This window comes from Nycticebus coucang, chromosome 1, assembly GCF_027406575.1.
Source record: "Nycticebus coucang isolate mNycCou1 chromosome 1, mNycCou1.pri, whole genome shotgun sequence".
In the NCBI taxonomy this organism is placed as follows: domain Eukaryota; kingdom Metazoa; phylum Chordata; class Mammalia; order Primates; family Lorisidae; genus Nycticebus; species Nycticebus coucang.
The window spans coordinates 128421240-128444555 of record NC_069780.1 but is presented as its reverse complement, the minus strand read 5'-3'; the positions used below and the strand labels follow the sequence as shown (position 1 = coordinate 128444555).

Genomic DNA, 23316 nt, shown 5'->3' with positions numbered 1-23316 from the left:
GAACGAGACCCAGTCTCTAAAAACATTAGGGTGTGTTGCAGGCACCTATAGTCCCAGCTACTCGGGAGGCTGAGGCAGGAGAATTGCTTTAGCCCAGGTGTTTGAGGTTATGAGTTATGATGCTACGGGACTCTACCCAGGGCAAAAAAGTGAGACTCTGTCTCAAAAAAAAAAAAAAAAAAAAAAATGGACAATTTCCCCTGTGTCTTGAGTCTTCATTCTGAAGGCTCCCATGTCAGATAAAAGTAGGATGAAATAAATTTGTATGCCTTTTCTCCTAATAATCTGCCTCTCATCGGTTAATTTTCAGCAAACTTTTAGAGAGTGAAGGGGAAATTTTCCCTTTGCCCATGCATGGTCAAGCGCAAAATCCCAAAAGGTCTCAGCTGAAAGCTTAACCAACTTGGCCACATCACTCATACCCGGGCGGAGCCTGTGGCACAAAGGAGTAGGACAATAGGACGCTGGCCCCATATGCCGAGGCCAAAATTGCAACAACAAAAAAAACACCCACATCATTCATCCCAAGCTCAGGAAGCATGTTCATACCTACCTGATCAAGGCTGGCTTTGCTGACCAAAGGCCAAGGCCAGGGCCAAGGCCCAGGCCCAGGCTGCCGCTGGGGCTCCAGCTCCGGCTCCAGCTTGGGCTCCAGCTCCGGCTCTAGCTCCAGCTCCGGCTTGGGCTCCAGCTCAAACTCCCAAAGGTGCCCAGGCACCCTCACAGCTCCTGAATAGAAGCTTCTGACTACCAAAGTGAGGACAGAACAGCTTGCCTGAGTCCTGAGCTGCCGTCTGCATGGAGCTGGTATCCTCCTTTGCTATTTGTACAAACAGACCAAGGCAGAGTCTGTCAGTCCAAAAAAAGAAACGTAATTTATGCAGATTCATTCCTCAAAGGAATGTGGCCAGGTCTGGAGAGTTACCTGCCTTCCTGGCTCTGAGGACTTTACAACTCCTATTTTAAGATCTGGTTAGTAGCCTCCTCTTGCATCTGCACTTGGTCGAAAAGAGTAGAGGTAATGTTAGCAGAAATAAACTGAAACAAGGGCACCTTAGTTTTTATTTTAAGTACTCTGAAGACTTTTTCAAGGAAGACTTGGTGTTCATAATATGTAGGTAATTTTACAAACTCTTGATGTGGATTTTCAGTAACAAGCAGTAACAGACCTATTTTAATAAGATTGCAGCTCTTGGCAAACCATGTGAAATATTTCCCTCCTAAAAATTTTCTTAAATTAACTGAATTAGCTCCTTTTATGCAATATATTTATATATGTATATACAGCATATTATAAATAACTAGCTTACAATTTATTTTTTTCCTCCTGAATTTGTAGATTTTTTTGGCAGAGGTCAATGTTGAGGGTTTTTTTTTTTTTTGAGACAGAGTCTCATTATGTCACCCTCGGTAGAGTGCCACGGCGTCACAGCTCACAGCAACCTCAAACTCTTAGGCTTAAGCGATTCTCTTGCCTCAGCCTCCCAAGTAGCTGGAACTACAGGCTCCCGCCACAACACCCACCTATTTTTTTGGTGTTGTTGTTGTAGTTGTCATTGTTGTTTAGCAGGCCCGGCAGGTTCGAACCCCCCAGCCCCAGTGCATGTGCCTGAGCCCTAACCGCTAAGCAACAGTCACCGAGGCTCAATGTTGAGTTTTAAAAACACTACACACTGAACTGAAATCAGTGGTATACATACATTATTAAGAAAAAGGGGCTCGGTGCCCATAGTACAGTGGTTACAGGGCTGGCCACATACACCAAGGCCAGTGGGTTCAAACCCAGCCTGGGCCAGCTAAACAACAATGACTACAACAACAACAACAACAAAAAAAATAGCTGGGCGGGCGGCTCCTGTGGCTCAGCGGGTAGGGCGCCGGTCCCATATGCCGGAGGTGGCGGGTTCAAACCCAGCCCCGGCCAAAAAAAAAAAAAAAAAAAAAAAATAGCTGGGCATTGTGGTGAGCGCCTATAGTCCCAGCTACTCGGAAGGCTGAGGCAAGAGAATCCCTTAAGCCCGGGAGTTTGAGGTTTCTGTGAGCTGTGACGTGATGGCACTCTACCAAGGGCAACATAGTGAGACTCTGCCAAAAAAAAAAAGAAGAAAGAAAAAAGGCATAGGCTCAAGCAGCTAAGGCACCACCCACATACATCTAAGCTGGCGGGTTTGAATCCAGCCCAGGCCCCCCAAACAACAATGATGGCTGCAACCAAAAAATAGCCGGTGTTGTGGCAGGCACCTCTAGTCTCAGCAACTCGGGAGGCTGAGGCAGGAGAATCGCTTGAACCCAGGAGTTGGAGGTTGCTGTGAGCTGTGATGCTCTACCCAGGGCAACAGCTCGAGACTCTGCCTCAAAAAAAAAAAAAAAAGAAAGAAAGAAAGAAAAAAGGCATAATAATAGGCATCCACTTTTTTCCACCCTTAATAAAACTTCATTACAGGGCGGCGCCTGTGGCTCAGTGAGTAGGGTGCCGGCCCCATATGCCAAGGGTGGTGGGTTCAAACCCAGCCCCGGCCAAACTGAAACAACAACAACAACAAAAAAAAATAGCCGGGTATTGTGACTGGTGCCTATAGTCCCAGCTGCTTGGGAGGCTGAGGCAAGAGAATCACTTAAGCCCAAGAGTTAGAGGTGGCTGTGAGCTGTGTGATGCCACGGCACTCTACCCGAGGGCGGTACAATGAGACTCTGTCTCTACAAAAAAAAAAAAAAAAAAAAAAACTTCATTACAAATTTAATTTCCAGTTCAAGAATGACAGGAAAACAAATAAATGTAGTATAGTTGCAGCTTCTGAGGCATTTGCTTAAGCCCAAGAGTTGGAGGTTGCTGTGAGCTGTGATGCAATAGCACTCTACCTAGGGTGACATAGTGAGACTCTGTCTCAAAGAAAAAAAAAAAAAAATTAGCTGAGCATAGTGGTGTTTCCCTGTAGTCCTAACTACTAGAAAGACTAAGGTAGAAGAATCCCTTAATTTTAGGGGTTTGAGGTTATAATGAGCTATAATTGGGCAGCGCCTGTGGCTCAGTCGGTAAGGTGCCGGCCCCATATACCGAGGGTGGTGGGTTCAAACCCCGCCCCGGCCAAACTGCAACCAAAAAATAGCCGGGCATTGTGGCGGGCGCCTGTAGTCCCAGCTACTTGGGAGGCTGAGGCAAGAAAATCGCTTAAGCCCAGGAGTTGGAGGTTGCTGTGAGCTGTGTGAGGCCATGGCACTCTACCGAGGGCCATAAAGTAAGACTCTGTCTCTACAAAAAAAAAAAAAAAAATGAGCTATAATTGAGCCAGTGTACCCCAGCCTGGGTGACAGAGTGAGACTCTGCCTCAGAAAAAAAAAAAAAAAAAAAAAGTGGCTCGGCACCTATAGCTCAGCAGCTAGGGCACCAGCCATATACACTGGAGCTGGTGGGTTCAAATCCAGCCCGGGCCTGCCAAACAATGACAACTGTAACCAAAAAATAGCTGGGCGTTGTGGCAGGCACCTGCCTGAGGGAGGCTGAGGCAAGAGAATCAATTAAGCCCAAGAGTTGGAGGTTGCTGTGAGCTGTGACGCCATCGCACTCTACCCGGGGCCACGTAGTAAGATTCTGTCTCAAAAAAAAAAAAAAAGTAAGTAACAAAGTATTCATCTGGAAACGAATACCTATAAATTTGGGGGTTCCAGATAAAAAATAATCAGAGCCCTATATTGCCCCATCCCATTCCTCTGGTAAATGCACTGTCATCATAATATTTCTATCAAATTAATACATGTTCCAAGCACAGCTGTATTTCTAATTAATTAATGTATGCACTTTTTTTTTTTTTTTTTTTTTGTAGAGACAGAGTCTCACTGTACCGCCCTTGGGTAGAGTGCCGTGGCGTCACACGGCTCACAGCAACCTCTTAACTCTTGGGCTTATGCGATTCTCTTGCCTCAGCCTCCCGAGCAGCTGGGACTACAGGCGCCCGCCACAACGCCCGGCTATTTTTTCGTTGCAGTTTGGCCCGGGCGGGGTTTGAACCCGCCACCCTCAGCATATGGGGCTGGCGCCCTACTCACTGAGCCACAGGCGCCGCCCAATGTATGCACATTTTTTAAATGTCAGTAATATCACTTTTTTTTTGAGACAGAGTTTCGCTCTGTCACCCTGGGTAGAGTACCCCATGGCATCACAGCAACCTCAAATTCTTGGGTTCAAACTCTTGGGACACTCAAGTGATCCCCCCGGTCGCCCTGGGTAGAGTAGCTGGGACTACAGGCACTTGCCACAACTCCTGACTATTTTTAGATATGGGGTCTTCCTCTTGCTCAGGTTGGTCTCAAACTCCTGAACTCAGGAAATCCACGTGCAGAGCCTCCCAGAATGCTGGGATTACAGACTTGAGCCAATGCACCCAGCCTTAATGTCATTAATATTACAAAAAAAAAAGTGAAAAATAGCCCCTATCTTTCAGTCCCCTCCACTAACCTCCATATTTTCTCACCTCCAAATAATATTCTCCTGCTGTTATTTCCTGATCTGTGGGCTGTATTTATTGCGTAGTGTCTGTTGCGTTTCATATGGGCTGAACTCTCAACCCAGAGCACCTCTACCTGCCATCTTCCCGATCTAATTTTATCACAGTTTTTATGAAATTTAACAGCCAACATCTATGTGATGCCTATTAAAAAATATTCACTAGATAGCCACATGATGTATAGTGATAACATTTCTTTCCTGTCAACTTTCTTTTCCAATCCCATCGCACAGAATATTCTAGTGGTTAGGGTTACAAACCCTGAAGTCAGATCCTGGGATCAGATTTTTGCTTTGCCACTTACTTAGTGTGGGTTAAACTGTCCCACATAAGCCGCACAAGGCAAGTCTGTAATGGGTTAAAAATGGCTTTTGCTAACACAAAGGCAAAAGGAGAACTGGACTCCCCCTGAGGCATACTCAGAGCCAGTTTGTTCGGAAGTAAAAATCCGGAACAGTTTCTCTGATGTTATGCTCCCGTTAAGCCCAGGTGGTCAGAGACTAACAATCTCTCTACAGGTGATAGGGGCCAGAGGTTGACAGGTGTTAAAAACACTTTGTCTTTGGAGCCTAAAGGTCTCTGCCTTGTGGAAGAACAAAATCATTACTCCATTATGAGTCAAACTAAGTGTGTGCTTGAGGGATTTTATTTCCCCTTCTTCCCCAGGAGTTCTTTGTGATTTTTATTTGGATACCTTGCTCAAGAGTTAACGCCTGTCTAAGAATGAAAACGCAGAAAAGATTGTGCTGATTTGTAGACTTGGTGGCTCCCCACAAATTAATCTTAGATAGAAAGAGTTAAGAGATCATAGATAAGTGTGTACGTGACCACCAGTGTATATAAGGTGGTCAAGAATAAAGATCCTTTGCTACACGCCATCCCATGTAGTGTAGTCTGTTTCTTGTTTACCCATAATAATTGCAGGAGCAAGCTTGCACCCGCGGCAAAGCTGCTGTTCTCTTGCCTCTCCGGTCACACAACACTTAGTGATAGAGACAAATGTAGGGACCCACCCAAATAGAACGTCCCGTCCGGGAAGAAATGAGTGTAAGGACGTCTCACCCAGGAAGAAATGAATGCATCAATCCCTACCCCTCAGAACTTATATATTCCCATCCACCTTAACCCACTTGCTGACTCCTTTCTCAAACTCCGCTCACTGGCACCCTAGTGGAATGAAGGCCGGGTTGACCAGGTTGCCCACTAATAACCTGGACTCCTATTCCTTTCATTCATGTCTCAGAATAATTTCTCATTTTTGGTTCTTTTTTTTTTTTTTTTTCTTTTGGCCGGGGCTGGGTTTGAACCCGCCACCTCCGGCATATGGGACCGGCGCCCTACTCCTTGAGCCACAGGCACCGCCCTCATTTTTGGTTCTTAAACTCTCACTTAGGTCTGTGATTTTGAGACAGTGACTTAATTTTCTCTGCACCTCAGCTTCCTCCTGTATAAAATGATTAATAGATTTATACAGATTAAAGCACTTAACAGCACCTAGCATGCATTAAGTACTTGTTTACACGTTTCTTGCTTGTTGTTTTTTTTTTATGTACCTACCCTTGATTCTCCTTTTTTTTTTTTTTTTTTTGTAGAGACAGAGTCTCACTTTATTGCCCTTGGTAGAGTGCCGTGGCGTCACACAGTTCACAGCAACCTCCAACCCTGGGCTTAGGCGATTCTCCTGCCTCAGCCTCCCGAGTAGCTGGGACTACGGGCGCCCGCCACAAACGCCCGGCTATTTTTTTGTTGCAGTTTGGCCGGGGCTGGGTTTGAACCCGCCACCCTCGGCATATGGGGCCGGCGCCCTGCTCACTGAGCCACAGGCGCCGCCCAGATTTTCTATTTTTAGTGAGATGGGGTCTCGCTCTTGCTCAGGCTGATCTCGAACCTGTGAGCTCAAGCAATCCACCTTCCTCAGCCTCCCAGAGTGGTAGGATTACAGGCGTGAGCCACTATGCCCGGCCATGTACTCTTTTTTTGTTTAATTAAAAAAAAAAAAAATTAAGAGACAGGATCTTGCTCTGTCTCTGTCTTGTAAGGTGGAGTGCAGAGGCACCATCACCGCTCACTGCAACCTCAAACTTGGGCTCAGGCAATCCTCCTGCCTCCGCCTCCCCAGTAGTTGGGACGACAGGCACCTGCCACCACGCGCTGCTCATGTCCTGTCTCTTGGTTTACTCCCTCTTTAGGGGAGCACATCAGCAGCATCTGGACTCCAGAAACCCTACTTTTTACTTTCCTGAGTTGCCCAATTTAAAAAAAATAAGTATTCATCTTCCTTAACCCTAATCCCCTCATTTTACCCTCAGTCTACCTTTAATTTCATTACCTCCTGTCTCTTTGATTTTCTCTCCGAAGCATTTTCAATCCCTCCTTTGTATTGAATCATTCTCAAGCTACAAACTGAGAGGTTTAGGGATAGAGTCCAGCCAGGGTCCAAAAGAAAGAGAGGAGGCCAGTCCAGGGATTAAGGATAGTCTTTATCTTATTTTATTTTATTTTAGAGACAGCCTCAAGCTTTTGCCCTTGGTAGAGTGCTGTGGCATCACAGCTCACAGCAACCTCCGACTCCTGGGCTTAAGTGATTCTCTTGCCTCAGCCTCCTAAGTAGCTGGAACCATAGGTGCCCGCCACAACACCTGGCTATTTTTTGGTTGTAGTTGTCATTGTTGTTTGGCAGGCCCGGGCTGGATTCGAGCCTGCCAGCTCTGGTGTATGTGGCTGGCGCCTTAGCCACTTGATCTTTAGGTGCCCAGCCAAGGATAGGCTTTATTTTATTTTTTTTTATTGTTGGGGATTCATTGAGGGTACAATAAGCCAGGTTACACTGATTGTAATTGTTAGGTAAAGTCCCTCTTGCAATCATGTCTTGCCCCCATAAAGTGTGACACACAGCAAGGCCCCACCTCCCTCCCTCCGTCCCTCTTTCTGCTTTTCCTCCCCCCCCATAACCTTAATTGTCATTAATTGTCCTCATATCAAAATTGAGTACATAGGATTCATGCTTCTCCATTCTTGTGATGCTTTACTAAGAATAATGTCTTCCACTTCCATCCAGGTTAATACGAAGGATGTAAACTCTCCATTTTTTTTTTTTTTTTTTTTGTAGAGACAGAGTCTCACTTTATGGCCCTCTGTAGAGTGCCGTGGCCTCACACAGCTTGCAGCAACCTCCAACTCCTGGGCTTTAAGTGATTCTCTTGCCTTAGCCTCCCGAGTAGCTGGGACTACAGGCGCCAGCCACAACGCCCAGCTATCTTTTGGTTGCAGTTTGGCCAGGGCCGGGTTTGAACCCGCCACCCTCGGCATATGGGGCCGGCGCCCTACCGACTGAGCCACAGGTGCCGCCCGTCTCCATTTTTTTTAATAGCTGAATAGTATTGCATGGTATACATATACCACAGCTTGTTAATCCATTCCTGGGTTGGTGGGCATTTAGGCTGTCTCCACATTTTGGTGATTGTAAATTGAGCTGCAATAAACAGTCTAGTACAAGTGTCCTTATGATAAAGGATTTTTTTCCTTCTGGGTAGATGCCCAGTAATGGGATTGCAGGATCAAATGGGAGGTCTAGCTTGAGTGCTTTGAGGTGACCGGCCCCTCTCAGACAGTTTCTTTCTTTTTTTTTAAATATACTTTTTTCCAATTTTATTTATTTATTTACTTATTTGCAGTTTTTGGCCAGGGCCAGGTTTGAACCCACCACCTCTGGTATATGGGGCTAGTTCTCTACTCCTTGAGCCACAGGCACCGCCCCCCCCAGACAGTTTCAAGGGACTTTTATTAGTGTAATTGGAATGTGGGAAGGAGTCATGAGAGGTAAGGGGGAGTCATCTTTCCTGCAGAGTGAATGATGCTGTATCCCAGACCGAGTTTAGAATTACTGCCTTCCACAAAAGGTGTTAATCTTGCATGAGAGCCTTATCTCTGGAGCCAGCCAGGACCAGAACAGGAGCCTCTGATGCTTCCCAGGAACGCTGGCCTTGAGGCATCTCAGGAAGGTGGGGCGGTGTTGCTATGACCATGCCATTTGGTCTCTGACCTGCTTTCTGTCACTAGCTGTCCTCCCAGGATGGCTATACTCTTGCCCTGAGGATTCACGGGAATATAGGAAGGGGGTTGCTGTAATCATGCAATTTAGTTTCTGGTGGGCTTTCCTTTGCCACCTGTCTCCCAAATAGCTGTACTTTTGTCAGGATCCTGAGGATTTCTTCCCCACACAAACAGGATCAAATTTCTCTTAAATTAAACAACAAATGGAAACCTCTGTTTACGTCAGCTACCACCCTTTCCCCTTTCTTGTCCTCCTAAAACATCTAGAAAACAAAGGTGGGTCCTCTGTGATCAGGAATGCTCTCTGGCCTGGCTCTTCCCCTCCAGGCCATCCAAGACCCACTGGAGACCCCTGCAGTCTGCCACTTGCTGTAGACAGAAGGAAAAACTCCTCCTTAAACTGTTTTCCTATTTAACTCTTTTTTTTTTTTTTTTTTGTAGAGACAGAGTCTCACTTTATGGCCCTCGGTAGAGTGCCGTGGCCTCACACAGCTTACAGCAACCTCCAACTCCTGGGCTTAAGCGATTCTCTTGCCTCAGCCTCCCGAGTAGCTGGGACTACAGGCACCCGCCACAACGCCCGGCTATTTTTTGGTTGCAGTTTGGCCGGGGCCGGGTTTGAACCCGCCACCCTCGGTATATGGGGCCGGCGCCTTCCTGACTGAGCCACAGGCGCCGCCCCCTATTTAACTCTTTATCCAAAGGCAGAAAGACAATTAAATGTAACTATTAACTCCTATTGAGAAGAGTCTTTAAAGAAATGCACTTTTATTTTCCAATTTCACAAAATGACTGTAAGCAGGCTACCATGGTGTTGCCTGGTCATGATTATTCCAGGAAATGCTTAAGGGGACAAGAGAAATCTTTTTGTACTTACCTCAGTTATTTTGTAATTATAGGAAGCTAATGATTCTTCAGCACAGGGATGATGCTTGAAAGGTTTTGCCTCAGTATTTTAAAGATTCTTCCTATAATGGCTTTCACATTTTCAATTTGAGTGGTAAGTCCATTAAGTATAGATAGTACAAAGGAAAATCTTTCTTTACACACCCGAGGGAACCCAAATTCCAAGTTAATGAAGAGACTAGAGAGTTGCTCAACTGGTTTTTCAGCCTGCTCAACCCTTCTGGGAACAAATTAATTTTTTAATCTTGTCGGATTAGGGACTGATTTATATCAATGAAGAGAGAAAAAAATATATATATATATATTTCTCTAAGTTGCATCAAGTATGGTCAGATTTTGAGTTAATCCTTTGTGTCAAAAAAATAGTTTAGGCTCAGCACCTGTAGTTCAAGCGGCTAAGGTGCCAACCACATACACCAGAGCTGGTGGGTTTGAATCCAGCTCGGGGCCTGCCAAACAACAATGACAACTACAACCAACAAATAGCCGGGCGTTGTGGCGGGCGTCTGTAGTCCCAGCTACTTGGGAGGCTGAGGCCGGAGAATCGCTTGAGCCCAGGAGCTGGAGGTTGCTGTGAGCTGGGATGCCATAGCACTCTACCCAGGGCAACAGCTTGAGGCTCTGTCTCAAAATATATATATATATAGTTTAGAGGGGCTTTACTTCTTTTACTTAATTAAAATATGTAATATCTTTGGGTGCATTTTTGAAACTGTCCATTTTCTTCATTTAGAAATAAATATTTGGTGGGCGGCGCCTGTGGCTCAGTTGGTAAGGCGCCGGCCCCATATACCGAGGGTGGCGGGTTCAAACCCGGCCCGGGCCAAACTGCAACCAAAAAATAGCTGGGCGTTGTGGCGGGCGCCTGTAGTCCCAGCTACTCGGGAGGCTGAGGCAAAAAGAATCGCTTGGGCCCAGGAGTTGGAGGTTGCTGTGAGCTGTGTGAGGCCACGGCACTCTACCGAGGGCCATAAAGTGAGACTCTGTCTCTACAAAAAAAAAAAAAGAAAGAAATATTTGGGGGAGGCACCTGTGACTTCGTGAGTAGGGCGCCAGCCCTGTATACCAAAGGTGGTGGTTCAAAAACCCGGCCAAACTACAACAAAAAAATAGCGACGCGTTGTGGCAGGTGCCTATAGTCCCATCTACTCGGGAGGCTGAGGCAAGAGAATCGCCTAAGCCCAGGAGTTAGAGGTTGCTGTGAGCTGTGACATCACAGCACTCTACCAAGGGTGACAAAGTGAAACTCTGTCTCTAAAACAAATTTTTAAAAATAAAAGAAAGAAATATTTGGGTAAATTAGGCAAATAATCATTACAGTCACTATTCAACTTTATTATAAAATGTAAAAAACATTTCTGAAGACAGCTCATTTCTGTTCTTCTGCATACCAAGGAAAATTATTCTGGCTTCTTTGGTTTTAAAACTCAGTCCAAAAAACTTTCCATATCCTGATTTCAAGTAAACACATTCAAATATGTTTGAGGTTGAGAGGGGGAAAAAAAAGACAAAGCCAAGAGCAGTCTCTCTTTTCAGTTTTCCTGCTTAATCCATTCTAATTAATTTCCTGAGGGGAAGTATAAGAGGCGAGCCCATTTCTTCAAATAACCTTTATGTTGTCTTACCTTTTTAATACATATTTAAAGAGACTACACCTGTCGATTTCTTTATAATTCGCTTTATTAGATACACACTTTGAAGTAAGTTTTCTTTTTTTTTTTTTTTGGTTTTTGGCCAGGGCTGGGTTTGAACCCGCCACCTCCGGCATATGGGACCGGCGCCCTACTCACTGAGCCACAGGCGCCACCCGTGAAGTAAGTTTTCTTTGGAGGTGTTTGCTGTTGGAAGAACCACAGCCAGCTAACTGCCTGTCAAGCCATATAGTTTCATGAAAATCAATAAAAGGTTTTCATTGAGGATTTCACTTGGAGATGTTTACACTGTTCTAGGAGGTTTCACAGGAAGACAATTTAGCCTACTTATTTATAGTGGTTTCGGTTACAGAAGCACTTTTTAAAGTCAATAGGAGAATTTTAAAGGGCTGAGAAAATGTGATAAGACAATGTTCAAAGACCATTTCATTTTGTTACCATGCTTTTTTTTCTTTTTGTCTTTTTTAGAGACAGAGTCTCACTATGTCACCCTGGGTAGAGTGCCATAACGTCACAGCTCATAGCAACCTCAAACTCTTGGGCTTAAGTGATTCTCTTGTCTCAGCCTCCCAAGTAGCTGGGACCACAGGCGCCCACCACAAGGCCCGGCTATTTTTTGGTTGTAGTTGTCATTGTTATTTGGTAGGCCCAGGCTGGATTTGAACCCACCAGATCCTATGTATTTGGCTGGCACCCTAGCCTCTGAGCTATAGGAGCCGAGCCTGTTTTTTGTTATTTTTATTATTGTTTTGGGATTCATGGACGGTACAAAGAATTAGTTTACATTGATTGCATTTGTTAGATAACGTCTCTCTTATAATTGTATTCTGCCCTTTGTTTTTTTTTTTTCTTTTTTTCAGTTTTTGGTTGGGGCTGGGTTTGAACCCGCCACCTCTGGCATATGGGGTCAGCGCCCTACTCCTTTGAGCCACAGGTGCCACCCCTTTTTTTTTTTTTTGTAGAGACAGAGTTTCACTTTATTGCCCTCGGTAGAGTGCCAGGGCATCACACGGCTGACAGCAACCTCCAGCTCTTGGGCTTACGTGATTCTCTTGCCTCAGCCTCCCGAGCAGCTGGGACTACAGGCGCCTGCCACAACGCCCAGCTATTTTTTTGTTGCAGTTTGGCGGGGGCTGGGTTTGAACCCGCCACCCTCGGTATATGGGGCTGGCATCCTACTCACTGAGCCACAGGTGCTGCCCTTTTTTTTTTTTTTTGATACAGAGTCTTCCTTTGTCACCCTCGGTAAAGTACTGTGGCATCATAGCTCACAGCAACCTCAAACTCCTGGGCTGAAGCGATTCTCTTGCCTCAGCCTCCCAAGGAACTGGGACTACAGGTGCCTGCCACAATGCGAGGCTGTTTTTTTTTTGGAGACGAGGTCTCACTCTGGCTCAGGCTGGTCTTGAACCTGATATCTCAGGCAGTCCACTTGCCCCGCCTCCATTTAATTATTTATTTTTGAGACAGAGCCTCAAGCTGTCACCCTGGGTAGAGTGCTGTGGTATCACAGCTCACAGCAACCTTCAACTCCTGGGCTCAAGCGATTCTCCTGCCTCAGCCTCCCAAGTAGCTGGGACTACAGGTGCCCACCACAACGCCTGGCTATTTTTTGGTTGCAGCCATCATTGTTGTTCGGCAGGCCTGGGCTGGATTCTAACCCGCCAGCTCAGAGTATGTAGCTGGCACCTTAGCTGCTTGAGCCACAGGTGCAGAGCCTATTTTTATTTTTTTAAGACAGGGTCTTACTTTTTTGTCCTGGGTTGAGTACTATGATGTCATAGCTCACAGAAACTTCAAACTTTTGGGCTCAAGTGTTCCTCTTGCCTCAGCCTCGCTCGTAGCTGGGACCACAGGAGTGTACCACCAAGGCCCACTGGCCCACTAGTTTTTCTACTTTTTTTTTGTAGAGACAGAGTCTCACTTTGTGGCCCTTGGTAGAGTGCCATGGCATCACACAGCTGACAGCAACCTCCAACTCCTGGGCTTAAGCGATTCTCTTGCCTCAGCCTCTCAAGTAGCTGGGACTACAGGCGCCCGCCACAACACCCGGCTATTTTTTTGTTGCAGTTTGGCTGGGGCTGGGTTTGAACCCACCACCTTTGGCATATGGGGCCGGTGCCCTACTCACTGAGCCACAGGAGGCCGCCCATGCTCAGCTATTTTTTGGTTGCAGTTTGGCCGGGTCCGGGTTTGAACCCGCCACCCTTGGTATATGGGGCTGGTGCCTTACCGACTGAGCCTACAGGCGCCGCCCAGTTTTTCTATTTTTAATAGAGCCAGGGTCTCACTCATGCTCAGGCTGGTCTCATACTCCTGAGCTCAAACATTCCACCTGCCTTGGTCTAGGATTATAGGTATGAAACACAGCACCTGGGCTTGTTTCCCTTTTTTGTGCAAAAGGACAGGAAAACACCCAATGAAGAAAATTGATGACTCTGAAATCCAAATGAGAAGATTGGAAACAGCCGCTTTTTTGAGCGAGCGAGAGGTGTGTGTGGGTTTTACTATGTAGCCCAGGCTGGTCTCAAACTCCCAGCCCCAAGCCATCCCCTCACCGTGGCCTTCCAAAGTACTAGGATTTTTTTTTTTTTTTTTTTGAGAAAGTGTCTTGCTTTGTTACCCTGGCTAGAGTGTCGTTGTGAGGAAGAAGAAATAAATCTTATACTCCTTAATGATCCTGAGAAAGCAGCAGGCAGCTCCAGAAGAACTCCTCCAAAGATAAGAACAAACTTGACACTGAGCTAAAATAACCTTGAAAAGCAAAAGAAGACTGCAGCTAATAACAACACACTGGTTTCTTGAGAAATACAATCATTAATTCTTTGTACTCTTTGTGATTCCTTTCCTGCTAATTAAAACTTTCCTTTGGGCGGCACCTGTGGCGCAGTGAGTAGGGCGCCAGCCCCATATGCCGAGGGTGGCGGGTTCAAACCCAGCCCCGGCCAAACTGCAACCAAAAAATAGCCGGGCGTTGTGGCGGGCGCCTGTAGTCCCAGCTACTCGGGAGGCTGAGGCAGAAGAATCGCCTAAGCCCAGGAGTTGGAGGTTGCTGTGAGCCGTGTGACGCCACAGGGCACTCTACCGAGGGCAATAAAGTGAAACTCTGTCTCTACAAAAAAAAAAAAAAACTCTCCTTTGCTCTAACATCTGTAACCATAACTATATAGCTGATATTGAACTGAAGGAAAAAGGTATAAAAGAGTTGGAAAGAACTGTTCACCAAAACCCAGCATTTTACACTTTGAGACACCTGAGTTCTTACAGGCAATTAAAGGTTCCTTCCTCTATATTTTTGGTGTGTCTGTCAGTTTTATTTTATTTTATTTATTTATTTAGAGACAGAGTCTCACTTTGTCACCCTTGGTAGAGTGCCATGGCATTTTTTTTTTTTTTTCAGTTTTTGACCGGGGCTGGGTTTGAACCTGCCACCTCTGGCATATGGGGCCGGCACCCTACCCTTTTGGGCCACAGGCGCTGCCGAGTGCCATGGCATTATAGCTCATGGCAACCTTAAACTCTTGGGCTCATTCTCTTGCCTCAGCCTCCCAGGTAGCTGGGACTACAGGTGCCCGCCAGCTATTTTTAGACACGAGGCAGTCCACCTGCCTCATCCTCGAAAAATGCTGGGATTACCGGTGTGAGCCACCACGCCCTGCATGTCTGTCAGTTATGTTTTTATTTTTTATTTTTATTTATTTTTTTGAGACAGAGTGTCACTATGTTGCTCTTGGTGGGGTGCTGTGGCATCACAGCTCACAGCAACCTCAAACTCTTGGGCTTAAGTGATTCTCTTGCCTCAGCCTCCCAAGTAGCTGGGACTACAGTTGCCTGCCACAACGCCCGCTATTTTTTGTTGCAGTCGTCATTGTTGTTTAGCTGGCCCAGACTGGGCTCAAATCCGCCAGCCTCAGTGTATGTGGCTGGTGCCATAACCATTGTGCTATGGATGTCGAGTCTGTCTGCTAGTTTTAACTCACTGTTTTCCCGCAACGGTGGTGTCATAGCTCACGGCAACCTCAAACTCCTGGCCTCAAATGATCCTCTTGCCTCAGTCTCCCAAGTAGCTAGGACTATAGGCACCTGCAACAACGCCCAATTATCTTACTCAGGCTGATCTGGAACTCCGGAACTCAAGCAATCCACCCACCTCTGCCTCCCAGAGTGCTGGGTTTACAGGTGTGAGCTACCTGGCCTGGCCTCAAATTGCTAGGATTAGAGGTGTCAGTCACAATTCTTAGCTAAAGCAGTGGCTTTTAAAAACAGAAAAATATGCATTTATTGAGCTGACATTAATCAATCAATAATTTTGTTTTTGTTTTTTGTTTTATTGAGACAGTGTCACTTTGTTGCCCTCTGTAGAATGTCATAGTGTCATAGCTTGCAGCAACCTCAAACTCTTGGGCTCAAGCAATAGCTGGGACTACAGGCGACTGCCACAATGCCTGGCTATTTCTTTTTTTTTTTTTTTTTAAGGTTTCAAATGTATTTTATTTCAATAATGCCATATTTTAATGGGTACACAGTGCTTTTACTTGGCATCAATTATGAGTTGGTTCTGAAACAATTCAGTATTACACCAGCTGGGATGATTACTGATCTCTCCATTCCTTTGGGCTGACTCTGCCAACAGAGGACAGGTTCCATTCTATTCCAATTTGTGTCACTGAATATGTCCATACAGCAATTCAGAAAGTGGCTCCACTAGCTAATACAGCATTACCATATTTACCATGAAAATCAGGTGTTCGTTTCTGGTGGCTCGCCCTTGCCATTGTTTGCTGAATGTATAGAACTTGGAGACGAGTTAGTGCGTTCTTGGCCAAGAAAAACATCGTGAAATTGAAAATGGAACTGCAGGGCGACGCCTGTGGCTCAGTGAGTAGGGCGCCGCCCCATATGCCGAGGGTGGCGGGTTCAAAACCAGCCCCAGCCAAACTGCAACAACAACAAAAAAAAAATAGCCGGGCATTGTGGTGGGCACCTGTAGTCCCAGCTGCTTGGGAGGCTGAGGCAAGAGAATCGCGTAAGCCCAAGAGTTAGAGGTTGCTGTGAGCTGTGTGATGTCATGGCACTCTACCGAGGGCGGTACAGTGAGACTCTGTCTCTACAAAAAAAAAAAAAAAAAGCCTATCAGCCCGGTGCATGTGGCCAGCACCCTTACCACTGAGCTATGGGTGCCCCAATAATTTTGGATATTTTCTTTTTGTCTTACTCTCCCATGCCAATTCTACAAGCTGGAAGCAAGTATAAACACTCCTATTCTTTTGCTTTATTTAAAAGCAGTGAACTTGTACTCTAATGTTGGACTACATTTTCTTTTTTTTTTTTTTTTTGTAGAGACAGAGTTTCACTTTATTGCTCTTGGTAGAGTGCCATGGCATCAAACAGCTCACAGCAACCTCCAACTCCTGGGCTTAGGTGATTCTCCTGCCTCAGCCTCCCGAGTAGCTGGGACTACAGGCGCCCGCCACAACGCCCGGCTATTTTTTTTTTTGTTGCAGTTTGGCCGGGGCTGGGTTTGAACCCGCCACCCTCGGCATATGGGGCCGGCGCCCTACTCACTGAGCCACAGGCGCCGCCCTGGACTACATTTTCTGAAGAAGTAAATGGAGCCTCGAGTGCATTCATTTCTGACCCAGCAGAGTATGACATTTGAAATAGGTGCGTGTGATTAGAGCCATAGTGAGCTGAGCAGGGAACTGGCACTAAATTTTTTTGCTTGGACACGGGATCAATTAGCGGAAAGCACAGAGAACAGGCTCAGCTGGATTCTCTCCCAAAGAAAACTCCAGAGAACCATTTGGTCAAGTCCTGAGCTGTAGTCAACCTAGACCCTCTACACTAGCTCCTAAAAGGCTCCAGGTACAGACTTCACACCCTCATGAAGGAGATAACTTTGGGAGTTTTCTCATTTAGAAGTACAAGATTTCCTGTTACTATTATTTTTAGATTGCTTTGGAGCACAAAAGATTCTTGAAAAAATAAGAGACAGAGTTGAATGTTTTCGTTTCTGCCCTAAGAGTGTAGGGTTCAGTTCTTGGGAGGAAGAAATCCCAGTAGATGTAAAGTCTTCTGTGTGTTTCTGTCTCAGAACATCATGTGCTTGCAGCCTCTCCTGACCTACGTGCCCTCTGGGTCAGCTGTACCCAGGTGATGCCAGTGGGACCAGCTGTACCCCAGGTGATGTGCACTTCCATCTTCCCTATAAGCCTGCTCCACAGGACAGGATGCCTAAACTGAGGAGTTCTCTAACTGGGAATCAGTCACACAGGGACTGCTTAGGAGCACTTTGAATATTTATTAGTTCAGTTGGGATGGAAATCTGAGGACATAAACTCTATGACCCCTATTTACCATAGTTGATATTGGAGCCCTCAGATTTCAGGGAGGAGCCTAAGGCAAGAATTACCATCTCCAGTGAGAAATGGGAGACTGGGCAAAGGAATTCCATCATGTCCCATTGATTTTTTTTTTTTTTTTTTTTAGATACAGAGTCTCACTGTACCGCCCTCGGGTAGAATGCTGTGGCGTCACACGGCTCACAGCAACCTCTTAACTCTTAGGCTTACGCGATTCTCTTGCCTCAGCCTCCCGAGCAGCTGGGCCATCATGTCCCATTGATTTCCCAGAGTATATGTTCAGAAATATCCAGAAATCTTATCCCTGCTGTATGTCCAAAGCAACACAAGGTTCTCAAGGGCACATCAGGATAAGGACAGCTTACACATTAATTCTTCACTAATATAGTAGAATATCTGTAAGTTGACCTCCCAAGGGACTATAACAAACTGGTCAACATACAGAGGGGGTCAATGTAAGGAGCTAGGCCTACTATACTGACGTATACATGTGATGCACGTCTGGTCCATGAAAACTAGGTCAACTTTAGAAGGTGGTCAATGTAGGGAAGTGGTCAGCTATGGAAATTCTACTGTATTCTGGTAAAATAGTTTTAAGACAAAGGAGAAGAGGTGTAGGGCTCAAAATGGCAGACTAAATGACAACATTTCTTTCCCCTCCTTTTCAATGTCTATATTTATTCCTTTAAAATGGTGTTAAAGGAATAAAAGGAACAAATTCTCCACATTAAATCAAATAGGAGTAGATGAGTGATATCAAGTAAAATGATATAGGATAAAGGTTTGATAATTATTATTTTTAAAATTACTTGCTTGGTGCCTGTAGCTCAGCGGTTAGGGTGCCAGGCATATGCACCGGGATTGGTGGGTTCAAACCCGGCCAGAGCCTGCTAAACAAACAAACAAGCAAACAAACAGAAATAGCCAGGTGTTGTGCCTGGCACATGTAGTCCCAGTTACAATGGAGGCTGAGGCAAGAGAATTGCTTGAGCCCAAGAGTTTGAGGTTGCTGTGAGCTGATGTCAGGGCATTCTACTGAGGGCAATACAGTGACACTCTATCTCAAAAATAAATAAATAAAATAATTTAAATGTATTGCTGAGAGGGCAGCTCAAGGAGTAGGGCGCTGGTCCCATATGCTGGAAGTGGCAGGTTCAAACCCAGCCCCGGCCAAAAACCACAAAAAAAAAAATAAATAAAAAATAAATAAATGTATTGCTGAGCTACACAAATTATGGTCACAATGACATGCCATTTTATATTTACCAGATTATAAATATTGAAAATAGAATAATAGGCCAGTTGCAGTGGCTCACACCTATAATCCTAGCACTTTGGGAAGCCAAGGCAGGAGGGTCACTTGAGCCTAGGAATATGAGACTAGCCTGGGCAAAAAGTGAGACCCTTTCTCTATAAAAAATTTAAAATAAATTAGAGGACACACATGTGGTGGCACATGCCGGAAGTCCCAGCTACTCAGAAGGTTGAGACAGAAGGAGTTCAAGGTTACAACGAGCCGCGATGATGTCCTTGTATTCTAGCCTGGTTTAAACAAGACTCTGTCTCTAAAAACAGTAAAATAATAAAATACAGGGAAGCACCTGTGGCTCAGTGAGTAGGGTGCCGGCCCCATATGCCGAGGGTGGTGGGTTCAAACCCAGCCCCGGCCAAACTACAACAAAAAAATAGCCGGCTTTGTGGCGGATGCCTGTAGTCCCAGCTGCTCGGAAGGCTGAGGCAAGAGAATTGCGTAAGCCCAAGAGTTACAGGTTGCTGTGAGCCGTGTGATGCCACGGCACTCTACTGAGGGCAGTAAAGTGAGACTCTGTCTCTACAAAAAAATTAAAAAATAAAATAAAATAAAATACAATAATAAGTGTTGAAAGTGTTAGAAAATAGTTCCATATGTATAGTAAGTTGTATATAAGCATTTGCTGGTATTGTTGCCTTCATCATGTTAGGTTGAAAGGAAAGCAAGACTGACTGCATTTTGTTGTAGCTCTTGTTCCTGAGAATATCAGTGGGGAGACAAAAAGCAAGCCTGACTCCATTTTGCTGTTTACCCCTTTTCTGTTACATTTTATTACCTCCCAAACTGGTTCCTCTTATTTGCCCACCCACTCTGTAACTGTAAATGCTCTTAGCTAAAATTGCTACAGATGTATAAGTTACTGATTGAGGTCCTGATTGTGACCCTTGTGATTACAGCTTTTATGATCATGCCTTTAAGACCCTTAAAGTTTCCTGTAAGTTTCCCTCCCTACACTTCCCCTTAGACATTGTGGTTTGTATCTGTTTTGTAAGGAAGAAAAATTACTAATCCCTGTCAATAGCATTGTGTAAGATAACTGCCCTACCATTGTGATTCCCCCCGCCCCCTTTAATTGCTGTTTTTGCTTCGGTAAGGATGCTTGCTTGCCCCAGGAAAAATTGTGCCCTATAAAAGCCAGGGCCCCAGACAACTTGTTGGGACACTGAGGCAGTCGCCATGACTCTTCTATGAGGTCGGCTTCTTTGGCAGTGTGGTCTCACTATATTGCTATTACTAACTGCTAGTCTTTCCTCAGTTATATGTATCTTTTTCTAGTATGTAGCCACTGTCTTTAGTATGCTTGTCAATTAGCAGAAATTCTTCACTTTAAAGTAGTTGAGTTTACCTATCCTTTTGTCTTAAGAAATCTTTTCCTGTGCTCGCTTCGGCAGCACATATACTAAAATTGGAACGATACAGAGAAGATTAGCATGGCCCCTGCGCAAGGATGACACACAAATTCGTGAAGCGTTCCATATTTTTAGTGAATGATGCCCCATGATCATATCAATGTACACAGCTATGATTTAATAAAAAAAAAAAAAAGAAATCTTTTCCTACATGAGGTTGTGAAGATATTTTTCTGATGGCCAGGCATGGTGGCCTGTAATCCTAACACTCTGGGAGACCAAGGCTTTTTTAATCATAGCTGTGTACATTAGTGCAATCGCCTGTACCTATTCTAAGATGCACCATAGATATGGCCCCACCCATTACCCTCCCTGCACCCTAACCTCCCCCCTCCCTTCCCCTTCCTTGGCCCTTTCCCCATAGTCTTGTGCTATAGTTGGGTTATAGTCTTCATGTGAAAGCTATAATTTAGCTTCATAGTAGGGCTGAGTACATTGGATACTTTTTCTTCCATTCCTGAGATACTTTGCTAAGAAGAATATGTTCCAGCTCCATCCATGTAAACATGAAAGAGGTAAAGTCTCCATCTTTCTTTAAGGCTGCATAATATTCCATGGTATACATGTACCACAATTTGCTAGTCCATTCGTGGGTCGATGGGCACTTGGGCTTCTTCCATGACTTAGCAATTATGAATTGGGCTGCAATAAACATTCTGGTACAGATGTCTTTGTTATATTGTGACTTTTGGTCTTCTGGGTATAAACCTAGTAAAGGAATTATAGGATCAAATGGCAGGTCTATTTTTAGGTCTCTAAGTATTCTCCAAACATCCTTCCAGAAGGAACGTATTAGTGGGCATTCCCACCAGCAGTGTAGAAGTGTGCCCTTTCCTCCACATCCACGCCAACATTTCTGTTTTTGGGATTTTGTTATGTGGGTTACTCTTACTGGGGTTAGGTGATATCTCAGAGTAGTTTTGATTTGCATTTCTCTGATGATTAAGGATGATGAGCTTTTTTTCATGTGCTTGTAGATTGTGCGTCGGTCTTCTTTAGAGAAGTTTCTCTTCAAGACCCTTGCCCACCCTGAGATGGGGTCACGTGTTCTTTTCTTGTTAATACGTTTGAGTTCTCTGTGGATTCTGGTTATTAGACCTTTATCAGAGGTATAACCTGCAAATATTTTCTCCCATTCTGAGGGCTGTCTGCTTGCTTTACTAACTAAGTTCTTGGCTGTGCAGAAGCTTTTTAGTTTGATCAGGTCCCAGTAGTATATTTTTGATACTGCTTTGATTGCCTGGGGAGTCCTCCTCATAAAATAGTCACCCAGGTGGATTCCTTCAAGAGTTTTCCTGCACTTTCTTCAAGTATTTTTATAGTTTCATGTCTTTTTTTTTTTTTTTTTTGTAGAGACAGAGTCTCACTGTACCGCCCTCGGTAGAGTGCCATGGCATTACACGGCTCACAGCAACCTCTAACTCTTGGGCTTAAGCGATTCTCTTGCCTCAGCCTCCCGAGTAGCTGGGACTACAGGCGCCCACCATAACGCCCGGCTATTTTTTGTTGCAGTTTGGCCGGGGCTGGGTTTGAACCCACCACCCTCGGCATATGGGGCTGGCGCCCTATTCACTGAGTCACAGGCGCCGCCCCATAGTTTCATGTCTTAAGTTTAAATCTTTTATCCAGTGTGAGTCTATCTTAGTTAATGGTGAAAGGTGTGGGTCCAGTTTCAATCTTCTACAGGTTGCCAGCCAGTTCACCCAGCACCATTTGTTAAGTAGGGAATCTTTTCCCCATTGAATGTTTTTAATTGGCTTGTCAAAGATCAAATAACGGTAAGTAGCTAGATCCATCTCTTGGTTCTCTATTCTGTTCCAGACATCTACTTCTCTGCTTTTGTGCCAGTACCATGGTGTTTTGATCACTATGGATTTATAGTACAGTCTCAGGTCTGGTAACGTGATTCCTCCTGCTTTGTTTTTCTTGCTCAGTAATGTTTTGGCTATTCGAGGTTTTTTCTGATTCCATATAAAACGAAGTATTATTTTTTCAAGATCTTTAAAGTATGACAATGGAGCTTTAATAGGAATTGCATTAAAATTATATATTGCTTTGGGCAGTATGAACATTTTAACAATGTTGATTCTTCCCAGCCATGAGCCTAGTATGTTTTTCCATCTGTTAACATCTTCGGCTATTTCTTTTCTTAGAGTTTCATAGTTCTCTTTGTAGAGATCTTTCACGTCCTTTGTTAGGTATACTGCAAAATATTTCATCTTCTTTGGCACTACTGTGAAAGGAATAGAGTCCTTGACTATTTGTTCAGCTTGGTTATTGTTAGTATATATAAAGGCTACAGATTTATGGGTATTGATTTTGTAGCCTGAGACATTGCTATATTCCTTGATCACTTCTAAAAGTTTTGTAGTAGAATCCCTAGTGTTTTCCAGATAAACTATCATATCATCTGTGAAGAGTGAAAGTTTGATCTTTTCTGACCCTATGTGGATACCCTTGATCACCTTTTCTTCCCTAATTCAATGACTAAAACTTCCATTACAATGTTCAAGAGCAATGGAAACAATGGGCAACCTTGCCTGGTGCCTGATCTAAGTGGAAATGATTTCAATTTAACTCCATTCAATATGATATTGGCTGTGGGTTTGCTGTAGATGGCCTCTATTAGTTTAAGAAATGTCCCTTCTATACCAATTTTCTTTCTTTTTTTTTTTTTGTAGAGACAGAGTCTCACTTTATGGCCCTCGGTAGAGTGCCGTGGCCTCACACAGCTCACAGCAACCTCCAACTCCTGGGCTTAAGCGATTCTCTTGCTTCAGCCTCCCGAGCAGCTGGGACTACAGGCGCGCGCCACAACGCCTGGCTATTTTTTGGTTGCAGTTTGGCCGGGGCCGGGTTTGAACCCGCCACCCTCGGCATATGGGGCCGGCGCCCTACCAACTGAGCCACAGGCGCCGCCCTCTATACCAATTTTCTTAAGTGCTCTGATCATGAAGGAATGCTGGATATTATCAAAAGCTTTTTCTGGATCAATTGAAAGAGTCATATGGTCTTTATTTTTAAGTTTGTTTATGTGTTGAATTACATTTATAGATTTACGTATATTGAACCAGCCTTGAGACCCTGGGATAAATCCCACTTGGTCATGGTGTATAATTT

General features: G+C 44.9%; 1 non-coding gene and 1 pseudogene across 1 annotated transcript; one reads left to right on the top strand and one right to left on the bottom strand.

Moving 5' to 3' along the window:
- Positions 1 to 15705: 15705 nt before the first annotated feature.
- LOC128589224 (cytochrome c oxidase subunit 7B, mitochondrial-like) lies at positions 15706 to 15957 on the bottom strand (annotated as a pseudogene).
- Positions 15958 to 20162: 4205 nt separating this feature from the next.
- LOC128591986 (U6 spliceosomal RNA) lies at positions 20163 to 20269 on the top strand. Its single transcript, XR_008381730.1, has one exon. It is a non-coding gene; the product is annotated as a U6 spliceosomal RNA (small nuclear RNA).
- Positions 20270 to 23316: the final 3047 nt, after the last annotated feature.